This window comes from Phoca vitulina, unplaced genomic scaffold, assembly GCF_004348235.1.
Source record: "Phoca vitulina isolate PV1807 unplaced genomic scaffold, GSC_HSeal_1.0 scaffold126, whole genome shotgun sequence".
In the NCBI taxonomy this organism is placed as follows: Eukaryota; Metazoa; Chordata; class Mammalia; order Carnivora; family Phocidae; genus Phoca; species Phoca vitulina.
The window spans coordinates 1,214,157-1,237,040 of record NW_022589829.1 but is presented as its reverse complement, the minus strand read 5'-3'; the positions used below and the strand labels follow the sequence as shown (position 1 = coordinate 1,237,040).

Genomic DNA, 22,884 nt, shown 5'->3' with positions numbered 1-22,884 from the left:
CTCCATTGCCCCCATTTGTCATCACATACATATCCACACCCACCTGTACTCTAAAATTAACAGTGACCAGGATTACCTTCTAAAATATAATTTGCTCATGTTTCTACAACTACTTAAAACCGTCAGTGGCTCCTGTCACCTACAGACTAAACTCTGAACTCTCTAAATGATGTACATGACCTTCTAAGTTCTGGGACTCCCTTCCATGGCCCCACAGCTGGAGTTCTTCAACCACTCCTTCGGGGACCACTTTATAACTATCTACAGCAGCGTCATCATGCATTCCTGCAGGGATCTGTCTACAGGTCGACGTCACATCTTAGATTATGTGAGGGCAGGGGGTTATAGTTTACCTCTGTAAATCCCTGAAGCTGGCATACTTCTTGGGACACAGTATGCCCATATAGTCAATAAATATTTGTTGAATAAATGCATGAAGAAAATATAAGGTATAAAATTGTCTCAAAAACATTATCTAATTTGGTATTTACAATCGCTCTTGACACAAGTAATCTTGATCTTGAGAACTTATAGCCAGAAACAGAATCCACTGCTGTGATCCGTCCACTCCTCGTTAAAGCCCCCCAAAAAATAATGAGGAAAAATTCCAATTTGTTCCAATTATGGTCACTGTTAAAATTTTTTTCTTCTTATCATTTACATAGAATAAAATTCACTGCTTTTCTTGTGTATAATTTTTCAAGTTCTGATAAAGGCACATGGCCATGTAACCACCACTTCTGTCAAGATATGAAGAAGTTACATCAGCCCCCAATTCCCCCTGACATTTGTAGTCAACCACTGCCCTGATCAGAATATCAGATATGTAATCATGCAGCATGTAGTATTCTGAGACTGGCTTCTTTCACTTAGCATAATGCATTTGAGATTCATCGATGTTATTGTGGGTATCAATCCTTTGCTACTTATTATTGCTGATTAATATTCCATGCAAGGACCACAGTTTCTGCCTCCATTCACCAGCTGAAAGACATTGGTTTTGTTTCTCCAGTTTGGGGTAATTATAAATAAAACTGCTATAATCATTTGCTTAGAGATTTTTGTGTGAGCAGACATTTTCATCTCATCTGAATAAATATCCTACAGTGGGACTGCTGGGTTGAATGATAAGCATATGGTTAACTGTATAACTTACCACCAAACTGTTTTCAAATTGGCTGTACAATTTTGCATTCTCACCAACGATGTATTTAAATTCCAATTGTTCCACATCTTTGTCAGAACTTGGTATTGTTTCTTTTTTCTTTTACTTTGTTTTCTTTTCTTTCTTTCTTTCTTTTTTTGCCAATCTAAGAGGTATATAGTGTTAATCTCATGTTTTAAATTTGCATTTCCCTAATGACTAATGATGTTAAGCATATTTGCATGTTTTTATTTGTCCTCTGTATATTTTCTTTAGTGAAGTGTCTCTTCAAATTTTTTGCCCATTTTAAAAAATTGAGATGCATGTTTTCTTAGTATTGAGTTTTGGGAGTTCTTCATATATTCTGGATACAAGTCCTTTATCAGATAAGTCATTTGCAAAAATTTTTCTTCCAATTTGTGGCTTGCCTTTGTATCATTTTCACAGTGGATTTTGAGGAGCAGAAGTTTAATTAGGTGAAGTCCAATTTATCATTTATTTCTCTTATGAATCATGCTTTTAGTGTCATATTTAAGAAAATTTTGCCTTTGTCTAACCCAAGATCACAAAGATTTTCTCCTATATTTTTGTAAGAGTTTTATGGTTTTAACTTTTACATTTACGTCTATAACTCATTTTGAGTTAAATTTTGCATGTGGTGCAAGGTAGGTACTGACGTTGTTTTTTGTTTTTTTTTAAAGACTTATTTATTTTAGAGAGAGAGAGAGAGAGAGTGCACAAGTATGAGGGGCAGAGGGAGAAGGAGAGAGAACTTCAAGCAGACTCTTCCCAGTAACTCTGGGTGACACTGGGAAACAGAGCAAACCACCAGGGCCGTGGGAGGCAGGCTTTGTAACGTGCAGAGGATAGAGTAGCCCCCGGTTACCCAGGAGGATGAGATGGGCTTGTCTGAATGTTCTGTGGGCTAGCAGGGAATGAAGCCGAGGCTGAGGATGCTGGAGCTCAGCCGGTGCAACTGATAGAGCCTTTCTGACTGTATCCAGCGAGAGCAGGGGAGCTTCTGCTTTGGCCCGGGGCCCTGTGAAGCTCCAAGATGTCAAGGCAGCACACGGAATTTTAGACCTTACATGACATAAGTAAATCTTGAAATCATATAGTGTAAATATTCCAAGTTTCATTTTTCTTTTTTGAAATTATTTTAGCTATCCTAGTTCCTTTGTTTTTCCGTATATATGTATTAGAATCAGCTGTTTGATTTCTACAAAAATACTCTGCTGGAATTCTGTCTGCAATTGTGTTAAACCCATAGATCATTCAGGAGATAAATGCCGTCTTGACAACACCGAGCTTTCCAATTTATGAACATAATATCTCTCTCCATCTGTTTAGATTTCATTTGATTTATTTGAGCAGCATGCAGATCTTGCACATATTTTGTTAGATTTATATCAAATCTGGTGCTATTTTGGGGCTATTAAAAATAGTACTTTAAAAAATTATATTTCCAATTGTTGATTGCTAGTATATAGAAATGCAACTGACTTTTGTATACTGACCTGGCGTCCTACAACCTTGATGGTTTGGAATTTTCTATTCAGACAGAGTCCCTGACAGAGTGCATGTTTATCTAGGTACGAGAATCATTTATACATGTACTGCACAGAAATGATGCTGCGTAATCAGAACACAAAAACAAACAAGCAGGAAAACCATGATTTAGTCACTTAAATGAGTCTTCATCAGGTTCTTGAACTGCTCCTGGGTGATAGGTTTTGTTTTAACTTCCAGTTAGCAATAGAAAGAAAGAACGGGGATTTGGTGGATGTGCTGACCCCATCCACACACCTGGGGTGGATTCAGAGTCCAGGAAGAGTGATGACTGCGGCATGACAGCACACAGAGCCCAGAGCCAACTGGAATCCAGTAGGTCTGTTACTTACGTCCTGGAAAAAAGCCCATGTGGCAGTTTAGAAGCCATATGTCAGATGCCAGGAATGCTGAGCCAGTTGCCCAGATTTCCTGGTCAACACCTTGTTGGGCAGGTACCCTGTGCTTAGGGCAGGGAGCAGTGCAAGCTTCCAGCCATCTACAGAAAGGAATCCCTGGGGAGACTTAGTCACTAAACAAATAATAATCACGAGAAGTGCCTTTGTTGTCCTGTGCTACATCCATTCACTTATTTTCAAGAATGAAAATAATTGATGGCTGTTTTCCAAATCTTCAAAAACGATCAAGTGTTCATGACACTAGTTTTTCTCTAAAGCTGACACATCCTAGAACAGGTTGGTGAGTCATGAGAGCTAATAAACAATTGAATAGGGCCCCATCTCTGGGTTATTGGCAGATCAGATCTAAGCAATGTGAAACAGCCCAGAAAGTTCTGCTTCACTCTCCCTTCCATCCTCTGCGCAGGCTGGCTGGCAGACACACACCTTGTTTGGTTAACTTAAATAAACAAACCTGAAAGCTGTATTTAGAATTTCTAGAGATGTCCTATATCTATAAATGGATATATAAGCTTGATTAGTATGAAGATTTGGTTCTAAGTGCCTGAAGCCATGGATATATAGGAAAGAGGTCATCACCAGGAGCTCTAGGACTAAGGACAGCAAGCTACAGCACGGTTCTCTCAGTCCAGGTGCCCCAGAAGGCAGACCCTGAGGGACTTTTTCCAGGAGGGCAATCTCGAGCAGCAAGAGTGAAGAAGGGAAGTGAAGTAGGGAAATGGACAGTCTAGCAACTGGCCACCACGTGGGGGCACGCATAGTTCCATCTTGCAGGACTGTCTACCAAGAGTAGAAATAGTAACTGCTTCTCAGGACAATCCATCTTGGGAGAAAGGGAGATAAATCTATCCTTCTCCTGTCATGCACTGATGGAAGGTTCTTTCCCTGAGGTATTAATCCCTCCCACCCTTTATGTGTGGTGAGCCTCAACTCCAGTGGCCTCCCCATAATCACACCTCAACATCACCAGGAGAACCTGTGGGCAGGAGGGTGAAGTCCAAGCCTCAGTGACTGGTGGCAGCGCACTCAGAGCTGGTTGCCATGATGATGGCTATGGCTGACACAAGTGACCAAAGCCTCCAGAGTCAGAGAGGCTGAGGGGATGTGAAGCAACATATAACAAGTATCTGGTACAAACGTGAGCAGACTCCTCGGGGCGCTGTCACTTTTTGCCCTCAATGTCCTCTCCTCATGATGCCCTGTGGGGGAGGAGGCTTCCTTCACCTCACAATGTGAGGGGTGCAGATGTCATAAGATGCTAGGTTCTCTACATTCTTGTGGCACTTGAGACAATCCTTCACACATTGTGACTATTCAATAGAGAAGAGTAGGAAGAGAAGAGAGAAGGGACAGGGAGAAGGAATGGAAAGGAAGAGAAGAAAGGAGGAGAAAGGGAAAAAGAGAAAGAGCTGAAAGGAAGTGAGTGTGTGCTTTACCTTAAAAGCTCTAGAAGAACATGTGTCCTCATGTTGTATTTCATGGTGGAATTGAAATACACAATTTCAAACAGAAAAGATTTTCTAGAAATCAAGTCCAAATTATATCCAGACAAGGTCACCTTTCTCTCCACTGACAACAGGGCCTGGGGGCAGAAGGAGTGAGGCTGGGCTCTAGCAGGAGAAATGCCCCTGATGTGGCCCAGAGGCCTGTGAGATGCCTGACAGAAGTTATTTAATTCTGTCTCATGTTTCCTCTCAGTTACCTGTTATCTGGGATCCTGAGGTGGGAAGGATGTGGACACACCGTCACTAGGACAGAAATGCTTTTCGTGTTTTTTTCCCCCACCTATTTAACATTTCAGCTCTATAAACAACTCCATAGCGTGTGTGCTTTGGAAGCAAACTCATCTGAAAATAGAAGTTCTATAGATGAGGAAGATTGCTGCTTTATTTTTTCATGTTTCCACTTTGTGTGTTTCCATGACCTCCCTATCTAAAATTTCAAGCACAGCTGACTTCAATATTTCATTCTTACCTTCCTGGATTGATTTTCTTCTCAGCAATTATTACCATCAGAATATTATGAAGCTCGCTTATTCATATGTCTTCCACATTACACAGTATCTGCTCCCCAAGAGCAAGGATTTCAGTTTTTGTTGTTCTTTTGAAACGACTTTATCCCTGACATCTGGAACAGAGTCTAATACATTGTGTTTGACTAATAAATATTTGTTGGGTGGATAACTAGACTTGGGCTGTGCTTTTCATGACTCTGACATTCTTGGGGTGGGAAGGGGGTGCATCCTCTCTCTCTTTATTTTTTTTTTTATTTTTTTATTTTTTAAAGATTTTATTTATTTATTTGAGAGAGAGAGAATGAGAGAGAGAGAGCATGAGGAGGGGAGGGTCTGAGGGAGAAGCAGACTCCCCGCCGAGCAGGGAGCCTGATGTGGGACTCGATCCCGGGACTCCAGGATCATGACCTGAGCTGAAGGCAGTCGCTTAACCAACTGAGCCACCCAGGCGCCCTCTCTCTTTATTTAAATTAAGCATCTGCCATTATTTCCAGGAAATCAGATAGAAGGCCTTGAATGATTTGGCCTCCCAGGAATGATGAGTCTTATTATGATCCAGCTTCAGGATTCTCAGCCAGTCCCAATGTCCTTATAATAACACCTTGGTTTCACTCTAATGGAAACAAAAAGCCTACTTTTTCCAGAAGTGCATGCATGTACTTCAGGCAGCCAATCATTTAAAATAAGTGTTAAGGCCATAAAAATGTAGACATATTCATATTCTAGGGAATAAATTTGGTCACTCTGACTTTAAAACATAAATAAAAATACCAACTCTATGAGAATAGTATATTATTGAGTATAAAGTTTACTGGCATAGTTACTGAAACATAATAAATTTAAAAATTACATCATTATTGAAATGTTTACTGCTATGACTCAATGTCAAGGAAAATAATAATTTCAAGAGTAAAATAAATGCCAGATACTGCTGATGATAATGTCTAGCTGTAACTGTAGCAGGAAGACACCGAATATATTCGAATATGTTAATTATTCAATCTTATGAAGGGGATGCCTGTTCACTAACCTATTTGCCTTTCACTAACCTATTGTTTCAAATTTTAAAATATGAACTAGTAACTGGAAGAGCTGTTTTAAATAGAAAATGTATTTTGTTTTTTCTTGTTTGCAAAGTCTTTGAGGTAAACCGGTATGCTCACCTGCATCTGAATTAATGGAAAGGGCAAGTGATTTCATAAGGATCTCATTAAACACTTCACGTCCTATTTTTATTTTAAGCTTATGATTATCTGAAGGGAGAATTTTAAATAATGTCTTAAGTTCTAGATCACTTAATTGTTTGGATTGAAGGAAATGTCACATGGCCAATTTCCTTACCAATATGTCAGAACATCATATAATCTACTGCAGGCATGGTTGACATGAGATGTCTTGTAACACATTCACCCAAATATAACGAATAAATTCTTAAAATGTATTATGACAACTCTGCATCACACTTTGTCGGACAACGCCTTAGCATACCAACACCTTCTGCAAGACTTCTGATCGGTTCATATGCTCCCACCACCACCTTTTATTTCATGAAATCACAAAGTCCACTGACAAACAGTGGAAGCAGAAAGTCCGAAGAATTTTAGACTTAGTTGAGAGCCTCTGGTTTAAATCATTGTTCTAATATAATAAGCATCTACATTTCTTTTAAGTAACATATTCATTCAAAACACATTCAATAAGGTCAAATAAGTGACATAAATTCTAATCTCATCATAGAGTATATCAATAAGTCTTTATTGTATCCTGGGTACTTAGAAATGAAAACAAATACTGAAACTATTAAAGCTGCCATATTTCTAGTTTCAGAGAATCTTGAATTTATTTTATACATGGATGTTAACTTTTCAAATATTTGTAAAAGTCAAAGAATTATCAAATTGAGGGGCACCTGTGTAGCTCAGTTGGTTAAATGCCTGCCTTTAGCCTAGGTCATGATCCCAGGGTCCTGGGATTGAGCCACGCATCGCATCAGGTTCCCTGCTCAGCCAGGAGCCTGCTTCTCCCTCTCCTGCTCCCCCTGCTTGTGCTTTCTCTCTCTCTCTCTCTGTCAAATAAATAAATAAATAAATAAAATCTTTAAAAGAAATTATGAAATTGAAGTAAATGAAGCCTTTTACCAGCTTTGGAATAATTGAGATCATAAGGCTCTGAGCTTGATCTTACAGAAATGCAGTTCTGCTTTTCATCTTTTTATTGAAATTAGGAAATCTTTACATGCCAAAACAATGTAACAATGTTAGTATGTACTTTAAATATTAACATTGGTTTTATTCAACCTAATGCTGCAGAATTCATTTGAAATGTTTTAAATATAGCTTTAAAAGGCTTAGCTACATGATAGTAAAAAGCAAAGCTTCTTACATGTCCAATTTCAAAGATCCTTTGCAAGAAACAATGAAGCCAGACTCTACAACAGAAGTAGGAATTCTCTAGCCTAAAACCTATTGTTTTTATATTATTGCTTATCTTCATTCAAACTCTAAAATGTAATTAAAAACATGAAATGTAGTATTTCCAGCCCTAAAAAAAGTCATTTATAGACACAGTATATCATAACACCTCCACTGACATCAAGAACAAATTAAGTAGTAATAATGATAAGGCTATGGCTACAAAGAGTGATTTTATTTGATTGGTTTTCATAAACCAACTGTGTGTGCATTTTTTTCTTCCTGCATTGACAACTCAGACCAGAAAAAGTGCCCTAACCCTAATTTTAAAATTGTACTCTCTGTTCTCTCAAAAACATTAGTAGATGAGCAGTGGACTAAGTGCCCTATTGTGATCTTTGCAATCAGCTCTCAGTGACCTTGGGAAAGTCACAGAACTACTGTATCTCTGTTTGCTTATCCCTGAAGTGAAAAGTTTGGATGGGATAATCTGTAACATTCCACTGGGTAGAAGAGCCCATTATCCTGTGGATATAGACATGAAAAAATGAGTCAGCACATATATAATACAATTCCCTGGAGGGTAGATTCCATTTAGAATGGTGCTTCCAGGTATCTTCTTAAGTTAAAGATGAACACAGGCAGTTTTGCACTCTTTAATTACACTGCTAGGGATCTAACTTCACGAGGGAATTTGAGTTCAGTAGAGGATATTTTCATGGGTGATCTAAGGCCACACTTCTCCAACCTTAAATGTAAAGGTCAGTATGGCCGGATGGCTCTTATGTCTGAGAGGAAATAAATTGAAACAAATAACAAAGAAACAGAAAACAAGGATTTGCCCTAAAGATCCATTAATGAAAATGTCCACAACCAAACATCAGCATTAAAGGGTGTTAGCTTTCCCTGAAGGACGTATAGAAATTCAGGTGAGCCACCTCACCGTTTAGGCTGCGTGAAAAGCCATCCTTGTATGCACCCTGATTCTCACAATATCCACACTTTTTCATCCAAGAACCTATGACCAAAGACTATGATTAACTACATGAGCGAGACAACAAACACTTCCTACTGTGGGCTTATACTCATCCCCCAAATTGCAACTGAATTAGAATTCTTTCCACAGCTCTGTTCAATGAAAGAGCTTCAAAAGGAGTGCAAGAGAATGGCATCCCAGGCTGGAGTGTGTGTGTGTGTGTGTCTGTGTCTGTGAGAGAGAGAGAGAGAGAGCTGGCTTTTATCTCATTTCCTCCACAAAGATGTAAGCCCTCCTCATCTTCTCAGAGAGAGTCACCTGCCTGGCCCTGCTTCTGCTGAGGGGAACCTACATCCGTATGTGTGCAGTAGGTCAGACCCACAAACATTGTCCTCCTGCCCGTCTGTTGTCATCTCCTCTCTGCCAGCCCACAGCTTCTCCTGGGGACACACCGCCCACCTACTCACCGCCCAGAGCCTCCAACTGACAACCAGCGTCCCTTCCAGTGCATTCTCATTTCTTCAGTGAGTGGAGAAAGGTAAGGCCTGGAGCACAAGAGCTGCACACAGGCTTCATTCACCCCTTGCTCCTCTCCTTGGGATTCATGGCTGACTCCCATCCAGTCTCAGGAGTTATGATGGCAGAAGAACCAGACTTTTGTGCTTCATACACTGCCACACTGCCCCTCCTTCTCCCTTTCCTCCCTCCACTGACACACTTCCAGTACTCACCCTGAGAAGCAGTATCATCCCCACGATGTGTCCATTATTGAACCTCTTTAAATGGAAGGGTCCTTCCTAGTGACCACATTCAATGAGTACATGTTAGCAATATAAGGGGTTACTTTGTCCTCGAAGCTGTATAAGCTGATGGCTATTTGTTGTAACAACCATGAAAGCTTCATTCTACCAAGAAATGCATACACCTCTATCATCTTGTGGACTCTAAAATATTAGACTTGGCTCTGGGGCTATAAACACACTCATAAACATTCCTCCAATCAAGATTCTGTAGAAATAGCCTCAGAAAGAATCAGTTTACCAAGACTTTGGATAGCTCTTTAAACAGCAGCATTTACTCTATAAACTAAAAGCAGTATTTCTATACCTCTTCCTGGAGTCTGATTGAAGAATTGCACCAAAGACATATCAAATTTAAAGTTGAGATCTTGACCAGATGCATAACATCTGGAAAAAGTCAGAGATGGTTTTCCACATTAACTGGTTATACTAGATAACAATGAGGAAAAATTATATTTCTCTTCTATCTTTATCTTCTGTTTCTCCCAAATAAGATGTACTTATTCGTACTGACATAATCCATGGAAGAATGACAGATAAAAACACTTATAAATGAAAGGTGAGTGGAGTCTACAAATACATGGTACAGTATTACCTTTACCAGAAGCTATTTCTCAATCTTACGGTTTGGTAATGAGACACAGAAAGTTGATGCCTCACTCTGAAATGAAGGTGTTTCAGCATACCAATAGTTGCTAATTCAGGTATTATCATCTGCATTTGGGGAATCTGCATTTTCTACTTGCCTTTTGGTTTTTCAGGCTTATTCAAAATCTTCCCCAAACAGAATTTCAAGTTTCACCATAAAAAGAAGCATGAGGAGGGGAGCAGAAAGCAGAAGAAAAAGAAGCAGCAAAAGAAGCAGATGTATTAAAGAAACCAGGTACTGAACAAGCCACCGTTCTGCCAGGCCTCAGGGAAGAGTGCCTTGTGCAGGAGCAAGGGCCACTGGTATCAAAGAAAGGACTACTTGATCAATGGTGATGGGAACCTTAATAGCTATTTTGGAAAAAAATCCATTATCCAAGGTTTTTATGCAAAATAAACTCTAGATGAATTAAAGAGTTGCATATATTTTAACACGTAAAACAATCAAAAAGTAGAGTACTATAAATATCAGCTCTGTAAATTTACAGCATTGAAGCAGTAAGAAAAAATAGGAATAACAGATTACAATTCTAAACATGAAAAAACTCAATGTAATGAAAGTTAACAAAAATCAGCTTTAAAAATCAAACTTGTAAAATATGTTTACAAAGAATAATATGAGCAAGTCTTCCACAAAAATAAATATAAATAGTAAACATATGGGAAAATGTTTGTTTTTACCAACAGTTATTTTTAGAAAGAGCACTCGGTTTTTAACATCTAGTAGAGTGGCAAAAATCCTTTCTTCAAATGTTGACAAGACTTCAGTGAATATGGTACACTCTTTTATTTTTTTTTCCTTTGTGGAGATGAAGTTCATATACATATAATTAACCATTTGAAAGCAAACAATTCAGTGGCCTTTAGTATATTCACAATGTTATGCAAACATCACTTCTCTCTGCTCCCTCCCCACATTTGGTTTATCCATTCACCCTTTGATGGATATCTGGCTATTATGAATACTGCTGCTATGAAGATTCATGTATAAGTATCTGAACACCTGCTTTCAATTATTTTGAGCATATACCTAGGAATGGAATTGCTGATCATAAGGTAGTTATGTTTTATATTTTAGAGAACCACAAAACCGTGTTCCAAAGTGACTGCACCATTGTACAGTGTCTGAGAGTTCCAACTTCTCCACATCCTCACCACTGCTTGTTATCATCTTGCCTTTTTTATTATAGCCATCCTTAGTGGGAGGTGGTATCTCATTGTGGGCATGATTTGGATGATCCTAATGACTAATGTTGAGCATTTTTTATGTGTTCATTAGCCAGCTGTATGTCAGAATGAGGCAGTCAGCGAGGATTTCTCTGAGGCCTCAAGGTGTCCCAAGGCTTCAAAGTCTATGATACATTCTTAAATATCTATCTACCTAGCTATCTACTCTCTATCAATTTATTTATCTCTCTATCCATCCATCCATCCTTCCACCTATTCATCATTTATTTATTTTTACAGGTGGCATTCCAAAAGGTATAAACAATATGCTACAATACAGGAATTTAAATTCTTTGACCTAGTAAATCCATTCTTGGAAATTTACCCTAAGGAAATAAACAACAGATTTACATGTATACTTGCTCACCAACAATACTGAATGGCAAAAATCAAAACCACCCAAGGAAAATGTTGGGACACTCTTATGTATCAGCATGAAGAAAGATTATGCCAGAAATGAAATATTTGTAAAGACTATATAGAAATATGGAAACATAACACATCGCAAAAAAAAAAGAGTTCTGATTTCCATCAATGTGACCCAGGTTTGATGTCAGTCACAGGGACACAGATTTGAAGGGAACGCCCTCATCCTTCGGGTTTCTGCTTCCATATAACTTCCTTCAGGGAGTCTCCCACCCCAGGCCAAAGTAGGTACATACTATGTATATTTCTATTGTTCTTTGTATGACCTCAATAATAGCACTTACCACACTCTGTTATTGTCATTGTTTTATGTGTCTGCTTCGACCTTCCACCAGCAGACTGTAAGGTCTGTGAGGGCAGGACCTGTGCTGTATATTGGCTGTTGTATGATAAGCACCTAACAGAATGAATGCACACAGCAGGGATCTAATAAACAGTTATCAAATAAATTTACATGTGACAGGATTGTGGGATTATGAATAACCTGAATTCCTTAAAACTAATTTTCTTTGTGGTTGTTGTGGTATCTACCTTATGGGAAATATTTTCAAAAATGACAATGCAAGATATCATAATTATCATTATTATAATCTAAATGTAACATTCTTCCAAATTTCTCAATTAGGAAATTCTTATTCTGCAAAAACAAAAAGAAGGAAATTTGTGCATGCTCTATCCTGTTTAGAGTAATGTGGTTTATATGTCATGATTGCCTTGGTTTTTGTTACCCGTTGGCAGTGGGGAAGAAGCAATCACCATGTGAGAATTTTTGGAAATCAGCCATCGAATCTTACTCCACAGCACTGCTTCTTAACAATGGTTTTGGGCCCTTTGAGAATGATGGCTCACTTAAAAACTAGAGATTATTACTAAATAAACATGTGAGGTAACGAAAGAAAAACATTTGAAACCATAATGATCAATTCAATGCACGTTTGCAAAGCAAATACTCTTTCAGAAAATAAATGATAAAGCAATATGCAAACCTTTGTTTGTAATTGTATCATAATATTTTTATAGTAGTATCTTCACTATTAATATTCTATATATGTCCATAACCTGCAATGGGAATCTCAGGAATTGTTCACATGTCTCTAAAAATGAATGTAAGAGAGAAATTACATTAGCAACTTCTTTGCAGATCTTCTGCATCCTTGAAATATGTTTTTAATATGTGAAATAAAGAGGGATTTTCTAAATCCAAACTTCTGTTTATAGGAAGAAATGGTAGTCACTTATGAATCCACATACCTAAGCCCTAAGATATATATCAGTTTTGTAAGTCTGAAGAATAACTAGACTTGTGTCATACGATTAATATTTTCTGGAATGTCAAGACTATATCTGGCCCAATTTTGCTGCTTCCACTCTGCCCTTGAAATATCCTTCCATTATACTATGAGTTTCAAAACATACAATTATAGCTTTATGTTGTCCGTCTATCACTTTGAGGTTAAGTTTACTCTCATACCACACAGACTTGCCTTAGTGCTTTTATGGTAAATAATTTACACTAGAAATGCTGCATCATGAAACTGAGGTTAGGGAAATTGTTATTTAAGCAAACACAATCGATCCCATATCATTTTAAATTTCCTGCCCTGTGATTTATCTTACAGCAAGGACCGGTGGGCCCAGAGTGGGAGCAACGAGCTCGAGGAGAATGGCACGCCTATTATCGCTTGCAGGCTTCTCCTCCCTCCCTAATTATTAATGAGGCCGCCCTGCTATGGCACACCTGCCCCTCACAGCTCTTCTCCTCTTCCCCCCCCCTTGCCACCTCCAGCCTTGTCTTCTCCACGTTCATCTCCGATTTCCCCAAACCCAAGTGGAAATCCGAATTTCCTTTTGCCAAGAAAATCAATACCAATTACTTTATTTGGTATATAATTTTTCAAAAGAAGCAAAAGCCCTCATGTGGATGGATCATTCTCGTATTTCCTCCTGAACTGAAAAGAGGGGGATGGCAACAACTATCAGAGTAGGATCTCCAGGATGCATATGGGGGACAGAGAGAGGGGAGCAAGTTCCTGGCAAAGAGGGGACATTGTACACGACAGCTGCTCTTGATGGCTCACCCACCTTGATGGGGAGGATTCCACTGAAAATTGGGAACAAAACAAGAGTCATCCTCTTTCATCTCTGTCACACATTCATTTCCTTTTTTTTTTTTTTGCTGCTATTAATTCATTGATTTGTTCTTCGAAAACTTACTGGGCAGTATACTATATATGGGGCCCTAGGTACTCAGGTTACAAAAATAAACAAAATGTGATAGTCCCTACCCTCCATCTGATCATATTCTAATGGGAGAATATATAAAATCAAAGATTAAAACTCAGCATGAGATCAGTGATCGATGCTTAGAACACCTAGGGAGCAGACAGGCACCTGACACAGTCGGCCTGGGCCTCTTGGAGGAGGCGCTCAGTACTGAAGGGTGGGTCCAGTGAAGGAACGGGATGGGTGGTGTGGGTAAGAACACTCCCAGAGGACTAACAAGAGCAAAGGTATGGATGGGGAATTGGAAACTTGCAGGATTGGGAAGCGGGAGGCAGAAACAACACCCATGGAGTGTGGAGAAGTAAAGCTGGTGAGGTCATCTTTCTGTCTTGGCTGTAGCTCTTCCTCGCCTGTGTAGACAACCCCACCGACCTGCACACACACGGACCGCAGGGAGCCACCACCATCCTCACGACCCTGCATGATATGGTCACATTTCTCACTTTTTTATCTAATTGGAACCCAACTCTTCTGTTGCTGCTCAGTTTCTTTATCTGCAAATGAGTAAAATAGCAAGCACCTTGCAGAACTATGCAGAATGGAGATATGACACAGAAACTATGCCTGCCCTGTAAGGGGCAATTATACATCGAAGCTATTACCAATACTGATTTAGAGCAAAACTTAGAACCAGAAAGACGTTATTTTTTAAAAAATGAAGAAAAAGAAGGAGGGGGGGCGGAGCTGGGTGTGGGATATGGTGAGGCGGGAGCAGGAATGAAGGAAAACAAGACTTAATGGTGTGCTTGATCTGTGCCAGGACCTACCCACATTTTACCTCATTTAGGGATGAGATGGGGGTGATATATGGTAAGAAAAGAGTTCTACTCAAGGAGAATCAAAATCCCAAATCAAGGATGGGGGACATCTGCCTTAAGGGAATTAGAAGTTGGATTGCACAAGAAATAGATTGGATATTTTAGGTAAGAAAAGATCTATATGGCAAATGTACAATACATGACAGACCCATAATTTTAGCTGATGGGGAAAAGGACCGTTTCCAGAACAAGGAAAGTCACAGCCCCATGATGTTTGGCATTAACGGAGCCACAGCTACCCCACCTGATAAGACACTGATGTGTTCTTATCCAAACATCCACACAAGACTCTGACGAGCTGAGCAGATAGCAGAGCAGAGGGACTCAAGATGGATCTGAAAGAAATACTTAGATGTGACATCCCAGCTGCCTTCAAATATTTGAAAGACTGTTGTGTACAGAACAGCTTAGACTATATGATGTGTCATTTTGGAAACAGCCTCACGATCCAGGATCTCAGGAGTTCACATTTCAGGGAAGTAGATTTCCACACATGGAAAGGCATCCCATACACTCTTGTTGATTTATTGGCTGATTAGCATGTTCAGGAAAAAACACCTCCAATTTTCTCAGGCTTGAAGAAGACACGTTAAAACCACTCACAGACCAGAGGGCGGCCATTGTTAGCAAGGACCCACCTGAAGTGAGGCAGGTGGGAGCAGTGGATCAGGCAGGAGTAGGAAATAAGCATCCCACCCCCAGCAAATGTGCACCCATACACCCAAACATGCAGCCCTGTAGAGTCCACATGGCTCACTCTTGGGGGTGAAGATATTCTTAAAGGCCCATATTTGCCAAGCAAAACATACTACCAACCATTAATGCTTTACCTAGAGTGAGTATGGCAGATTAATTATCCTCTCCCCCAACAGATCCTCCCAAATTTGTGTGCCCTATTCTTATCTATTTCTCAGAATCTAATTAACCAAAGCCCAATTTCTCCATAAAGTTTTCCCTGCACAGTTACGAGGCTGCATGGACACACTGTAAAGAACATGGGCTATGGAGTCCGGAAGACCTCAGTTTGAATTCTGGCTCTACCACTAACTGAGTGACCTCATGCAAGACACTCTCCACCGATGGTCCTCACGTCCCTGTCAGTAACATGGTAGTGAGAGCCGGTCTGTTTTCAGAGACATGGGGGAATTTAAGTGAGACGATATAAGTAAAGTGTTAGTGTACTTTACCAAAAAAGAAAAAGTTAGCACCTCTCTTCCTAACATTTTAATCCTTTGTCTCATCTAAAATTCCATAACATAGAAAGGGTAATAAATAGTGAATAATATATTAGTACTTAGTCCTCTGTGCTGGAGGGCATGGGGTGGATGACAAGCTTTGGGGCAGGGAGGGAATGGGGAGAGGACTGTAATGTATTCACAAGTCCAGACCCAGCACCACAGCCAAGGGGCAGGTGGGGTGGGTGTTTTCAATGGGGAAGGTGCTCTTGAAGAGGAGAAAAAAAAGCAGTGAAGATGACTGGCGTGTCACTAAAGACACATGTCATTGACACCATCTTCCAACCTGCACCATTTCACCCTATTATCCAGGATTTCAACCGCACCACGGGGAGTGGGTATAAATCCAAATATAACAGAATTAGTAGGGAATTAAGATAAAGATTATAATAGAGAATTATTTGGTACCGTGGAAGTTTCATACATTTCATAATTTCAAAGTTTCATCCATGTGATTGTGTATAATTTGGAGACAAGATTCAGTTCTGAGCAGTTCCTGTTACCTTGTAGTTGTGCATAACCCTGGGCAAGAAACATTGACTCCTCTAATAAGACCGACAACAGTAATACTAGCTTATCCTTAATGTGCACTTAGGTCAGGCACTGCTCTAAGGTCATGGCCTGGATTAACTCAACCGCCACAACAACCCTTTGAGATGGCAGACTGTTACATTCACAGTCAAGGACACTGAGGCGCAGAGATGAGTAACTTGCCCAAGGTCACGCAAGATCCCGCATTTATTCATTTACTGAATAATAGAAGTAATTCTCATGAAAAGTCTTTCTCCCAATAAAATGACATATTCTATTTGAAAAACACTATGTAAACTGCATGATTATCACGCCAAGAGAAATTAGGATATCAGCAAGGTGCTGGCCTAAGAGATTTTCATCCTGATGTGGTTTCTCTTCCACATGGTGCCACCCTCTCAATCTTCCCTCTTGCCTGTAGAATTCTGGCTTTTGGCAGTAAACACTGAATGTATTCCTTCTTCCAAGAAAGTAGGCTCCATCAAATCTCAGGTTGCCAGAGTTCTCTTTCAGCAATGCTTCCCATGCAGAGACTACAGATCATAAATTAGTTTTAGACTGGAACCACCTTCCTTACCCACAGTGCTGAGCGCTAGGCTCCATCACAGGCTGGTACGTGCCTAAGCGTGTCAGGGGACTGAAAAAGCAATCTGCCTCAACTACCAGGGGCTGATGGAAATAACACCTAAGTCTAAATGCACTTATAATAAATGTGATTAGAAGGTGTATGGATGATCCAGATGCTTTTAGACTATTTTAATTAAGAGAAAATTAGACCAATACCCTCATCCTGTCAAATGACCAGGGGATTATAACTTGGTCTGGATTTTTTTCTAATGGTTGTATTGAGAGGCAGTATGTCCTTTCAGGAAGCTGTCAGGGGAGAGAAGAAAAGGAGGAGGAGAATCAAGGCTCTTCCAGATGCCGCCTCCCAGGGCCTCCAGGCTAGCTTCCAGGAGGAAGCAAGCAGCATGAAATGACTTCAAAATTATTCTTCAAGCAAGCACAGGGCTAGTTTCCTTTTACATATTTTGTCCCCCACTCCATAAATATTAACTCTTTCCTCCACAGTACTGTGTCAAATATGAAAAATCAAGACTAACCATCCATAGGGATTATTTATATGAGGATGGACTCATCAAGTGACTCTGCAAATCTAGGGGCCTCTCTCTAATTAACACGATTAATGATGAGCATGATTAATGATGGAGTTTCTGGCTACGTGTGCCAAGAGACAAGTCAGCACTGCCACCAAAAAGGAGAGTGTTCACAAGAGAGGCCCACTCTAAGCATCCACCTCACAATCATCAAGATGAGATGCCAAACTGCCAGGCCTGCGTCTGTCCCTTAGTGCTCTTATCACGCTCTAATGTTTCATGCATTGGGTCTCAGCACAGGAACCCTCCTATGTTTTGATCATAGAAGAGCATTAGGATAAAGTACTATTAAGGCCTATCTCTTGGTCAATGGGCGTCTAGGCCCAGTTTCCTGTGCTCTTAGTGAGGAAAATTAGAACTCTAGATTCTCCTCCCTCTAAAGGGGGAGAAAGCAGCTGATCTGAGGGGTCTTCCCTCAGGGGAAAAGGACTCTAACTGTGAATGCTACAGCTGAATGAAGTAAAGGAAATATCATAAGGACATACAAGCAACTTATTGAAGTCCTGTGAAACTAGACTAATCCAAAATCCTAGGAAGTGCGATGGAGGAAGTAATCCTAAGTAGATGATAAATAAGGAGTTCCCCGAATAGAAGGAAAGAGGTTGGAAAGCCAGGCAGGTCAGTGCTCAGATCCCAGTTTAGACGTGTGGCAGCCTGGGTGACTCACTTGCTCTCCTGGAGCCCATTTCCTCATCTTCACGCTCAACGCTACCCTCACTCCTGCCTCATCGTCATCAGCCTCATCCCTACCTCAGCACCAGCAGCAGACAGGCACTGCACTTATACAAAAGAAAGGCACCTCCTTGGGGGCATAGCCCTACAGGGGCAAGGCTTGGCCAGCAGACCGCCTCTTTGTAGGAATAAAATGATCCCCTATGTCCAGCTCAATCCAGCCTGGAAGAGGCCGCCAGCCTGGTCCTCAGAACCTAGGGTGGACGCCAGCTCCTACTCACCTCCTCGGGGAAGCCCACAGGCAGGGCACAGCTGTCCTTCCGCACAGCCTGACCCACCCTAAAGACCTGCTCAGAGAATGGAACCGGCTCATGGGTACGGAGTACCCTACCTAAGAACATTCGAGCTCATCTGTAACAAGAAAAAAATGAATCCTTAATTAGAAAAGGAATATAATGCTCCCTGGGGTCTGACAGCTAGTAGGCGCTCTACAAACAGTACCTGTTATCACCACAAATTTTTTCTTCATAGTTTGGAACTCAAAAGTTTCTTTCAATCAGTAACGTGCTTTAGCACAGCACAAGAATCCAGACTGGCCTTGAAATTTCACTAACATCGCCACACATCCACCAGTGAGCCAAACAAACTACTTCTATGGAATCTGTAATGACATAATTGAAACCGGGTTTACGTTTATTTAAATAGTATGGTTTTGATGGAATGAAAATTTTAGTAAGCGGCACAACACATGTTTGAGGAAAATTTACAGAGGTACCCCCTGCCCCACAGATTTCCTCACTTACCTATAAGCACCGTTTTGGAAATGAAGAAAGAGAGAGAAAGAGGGGGTGGGGGACTTAAGTTTCACATCTGCACAACAAACCTGCCAGCTAGTCAGAAACGAAATAGGCTGGTTTGAAAAACTCTTTACTGCTGCCAGTTAATATTCCCAGGACTCTAGGGGAACAAGAACTTTCAATGACTCAATATTTATAAATGCTACTGTTGTCCCCCATACGTGTGTCTTAGATTCCTGAGGGATCCTGGGAGCTTTTGCTATAATGAGGGTGAAGGTATATGAGTTTTAAATGGGGAGAGGAGTAGGTAGGGAAACAAAATTAAACACATATAAATGAGAAGCACTTGGTGGTCTTGAATTTGAATATGACTTCAATGATTGGGAAATCTGACCTGCGTGGGTCATTGCATTTTAATTTACCAATGTCTTAAACAGAGAGAAAGCAGTCAAACCGCACAGCCCTGCTGGCCAAGACACTTTTTTTTGTCTTTTTGTTTGAAATTTTGCTGCTTTGCATCCACAGATGCCAAAAAAGGCTACCCTTCAAATGTAGGCTATCAAACTAGCGGAGTTTGTGTTTACAACTCTGATGGTGTAATCGAAACTCCAAATGCTCAAGGAACAATAACATTAGTGAAGTGAAGTCAGCTCTGAATTAAAAGTCAGTGTTTCCATTACCCACTCTCACAGTATTTTCTGGAGTTTATATAACTTGATCATTAAAAAATGCTTGAAGCTGAAAACCTGGTCTGTGTCAATCTTGGACTAACCTAGCTTGCAAAGCTCTGAAGTTGTTTGCCCTTCCCTTTTATCCCTTTTCAAGAATGTATTGCTTTTAAACGGTACACATGAAACTGGACCAAAAAAATCTGTAACACCCGATGAGCCAATGCTGTTACATGCATCACTCGTTTTTCAGAAGAAATTTACGATTTCTGTAAACTTAAACTCACTTTCAAGGTTTTCTGTGACTGAAAGTAAAGAGTTCAAATTCCTTTTTCAAACTCAGTCTTTAGCACATCCTTTCTCTGTTGGTGACCTCATCAAAAATATTGTAACTGCAAATTGGAATATTAACTTTTGTAGAAATAAATTTCACACTAGAATTTTTAACTTGGTAGAAATAAAGTTTACTATTATGACTCCCATTATATTGGCTCTCTGTGGAACAGAATAGAGATTTTATACGGGGACATCAAAAAAAGGAAGGGAGGACAGTATGTGAGATCATTCTTCACTGACAGTAGACAGTAATTGTGCATGAATAAAAATATCTCTGAGAGAGACATGGAAATATCCGGGTATCTGAGAACCCAAATACTTAGGATATGAAGTTAGGAAAGGCAGAGCTAACTCCCCAAGATTGAGTTGTAAGGAATGCTTATGTCGAGAGGCCAGCTCTGACTACACTCAAGATGGCCTCCACATCTTCGCCACTGAGAAGTGCAGATTTCTTCGTGGTGTTAACACAGGACCCATCCAAAGGGTCCAGGTAATTTGGATCCTTGTCTGGGAAGAAGGACACAAAGGAAAAACAAATTTCTCTATGTGTGTGTGTGTGTGTATGTGTAAGTCTGTGTGTCTTTCTGTACCTTACAGGGAAGGCCATACATAGAGTAAATATACTTATAGATGTGGAAAGGGGAATGTTGTTTTAACATTACATGTTACATTTTTATTTTGATTTTTGTAGAACTGTGGGAAATCATCCTTTTTAAAGTTTTATTTATTTAAGTAATCTCTACACCCTACTCGGGGTTTGAACTCACAACGCCAAGATTACATGCTCTTCCAACTGAGCCAGCCAGGCGCCCCAAAAATCATCATTTTGAATAAAAATTAGAAATATCTAGACTCTGGGTCAGAAGAAATGATGAACTGCACATCCTAATCTAGACAACCTCCAGTACAGTTGTTTCCAAAGATCACTCAGCATCTAAATTCATTTGTAGAAACTGGCAAGATATATCTTTATAAACTCAAATTTTAAAAATCTGAATGAGCTGTAATATATCTTGTGATTAAATACTTCCAGTGATGGATAACTCATTATCCATGCAATAGCCTTTTATTCAGACAACATTTTTGGTTAAAAAAATCTTTCCGCTGGAGTGGTGGGGGTGGGAGGGATGGGGTGGCTGGGTGATAGACATTGGGGAGGGTATGTGCTATGGTGAGTGCTGTGAATTGTGTTAAGACTGTTGAATCACAGACCTGTACCCCTGAAATAAATAATACATTATATGTTAAAAAAAAAAAAAAAGATGATAGCAGGAAGGGAAGAATGAAGGGGGGGTAATCGGAGTGGGAGACGAACCATGAGAGACGATGGACTCTGAGAAACAAACTGAGGGTTCTAGAGGGGAAGGGGGTGGGGGGATGGGTTAGCCTGGTGATGGGTATTAAAGAGGGCACGTACTGCATGGAGCACTGGGTGTTATACGCAAACAATGAATCATGGAACACTACATCAAAAACTAATGATGTAATGTGTGGTGATTAACATAACATAATAAAAAAAATTTAAAAAAATAAAATGCAAAAAAAATAAAATAAATAAATACTTAAAAAAAAACTTTCCTTATGATCCTAGGAATGCCTTCTTAAGAAGTATCCAAAAGATCTGTGATTGAGAAGCAAAAGGAAATACAGCTGCTAATATTTCTACTAAGTCCAAAAAGATCTGAACCCAGTCAAATGTAATAAATGTTTTTTTATCATTATAACATAACTAAAGTAACTAAAGTACCATTATTTAAACATTTCATTTTACCAAGTTTTGAATAATGAAGTGACTTTTACCAAACCGTAAAGCCACATGTTAACAATGGAATATTATGCAGCCATGAAAAGGAATGAAGTACTGACTCACGCTACAACATGGATGAACCTTGAGAACATCATGCTCAGTGAAGGAAGCCATACACAGAAGGTTACATATTGTATAATTCTGTTTAGATGAAAAGTCCAGGACAGGTAAATCTAACAGAGGCAGAAAGTAAATTAGTATTTGCCTAGGGCTGGATGGAAAGGGAATGGGGAATTACTCTTCCATGGGGAGGGGGCCAATGGATGTGTTCTGGAATCAGAGAGCGGCAATGGTTGCACACTCTAAAAACCACTCAATTGTATTCCTTACATAGGTGAATTTTATGGTATAGGAATTATACCCCAACTTGAAAACAAGAACCGTATCTTAAATCATAGATTTTAAAACAAAACCATTTTGATAGGCATTATTATCCAATGGATTCTGAACTCAATAAAATGGTGAAAATGAATACTAAGTTTAGATCTGTAAAAGGTAGCTTTCTAAAAGTTATATGCTGAAGGATACTGAATAATTTATAAATATGGATTTTACTAAATGACCTCTCAGTAGATTTATGTTAATAGTCTTTGATCCATGAAGAATTTTGATATTTTTTTATTTTATAGGGAAGGGTACGTTTACTTCCTATTACTTGGGCTTGCCTTTATGAAAGATCAGGAAATTTAAAACTCAAAAATGGGTTCCTCAAAGAAAAACTGACAATTTAAAACTTACTATAATCTATTTCAAATATGTCAGGGTTTCTTTAGGTTTAACTTAAAACATGAGGATTGTATTCCATCTACTTGAAACACTTCTGCTTTTTTCAAATGACAATCACATCCTAGAAAAACTGAAGTCGAATTTGTCCAATAGCAGGTTAATTTTAGAAGCATGATGCTGCCCAGATAAAGAACATAGTTGTTGACATTTTCAGATCATGACTTCAAAATATAATGCATAT

General features: G+C 39.6%; 1 protein-coding gene across 2 annotated transcripts in view; it reads right to left on the bottom strand.

Moving 5' to 3' along the window:
• PIEZO2 (piezo type mechanosensitive ion channel component 2) overlaps window positions 1-22,884 on the bottom strand; it is a 505,679-nt gene that overhangs the window by 308,348 nt on the left and 174,447 nt on the right. The window lies entirely within an intron of this gene.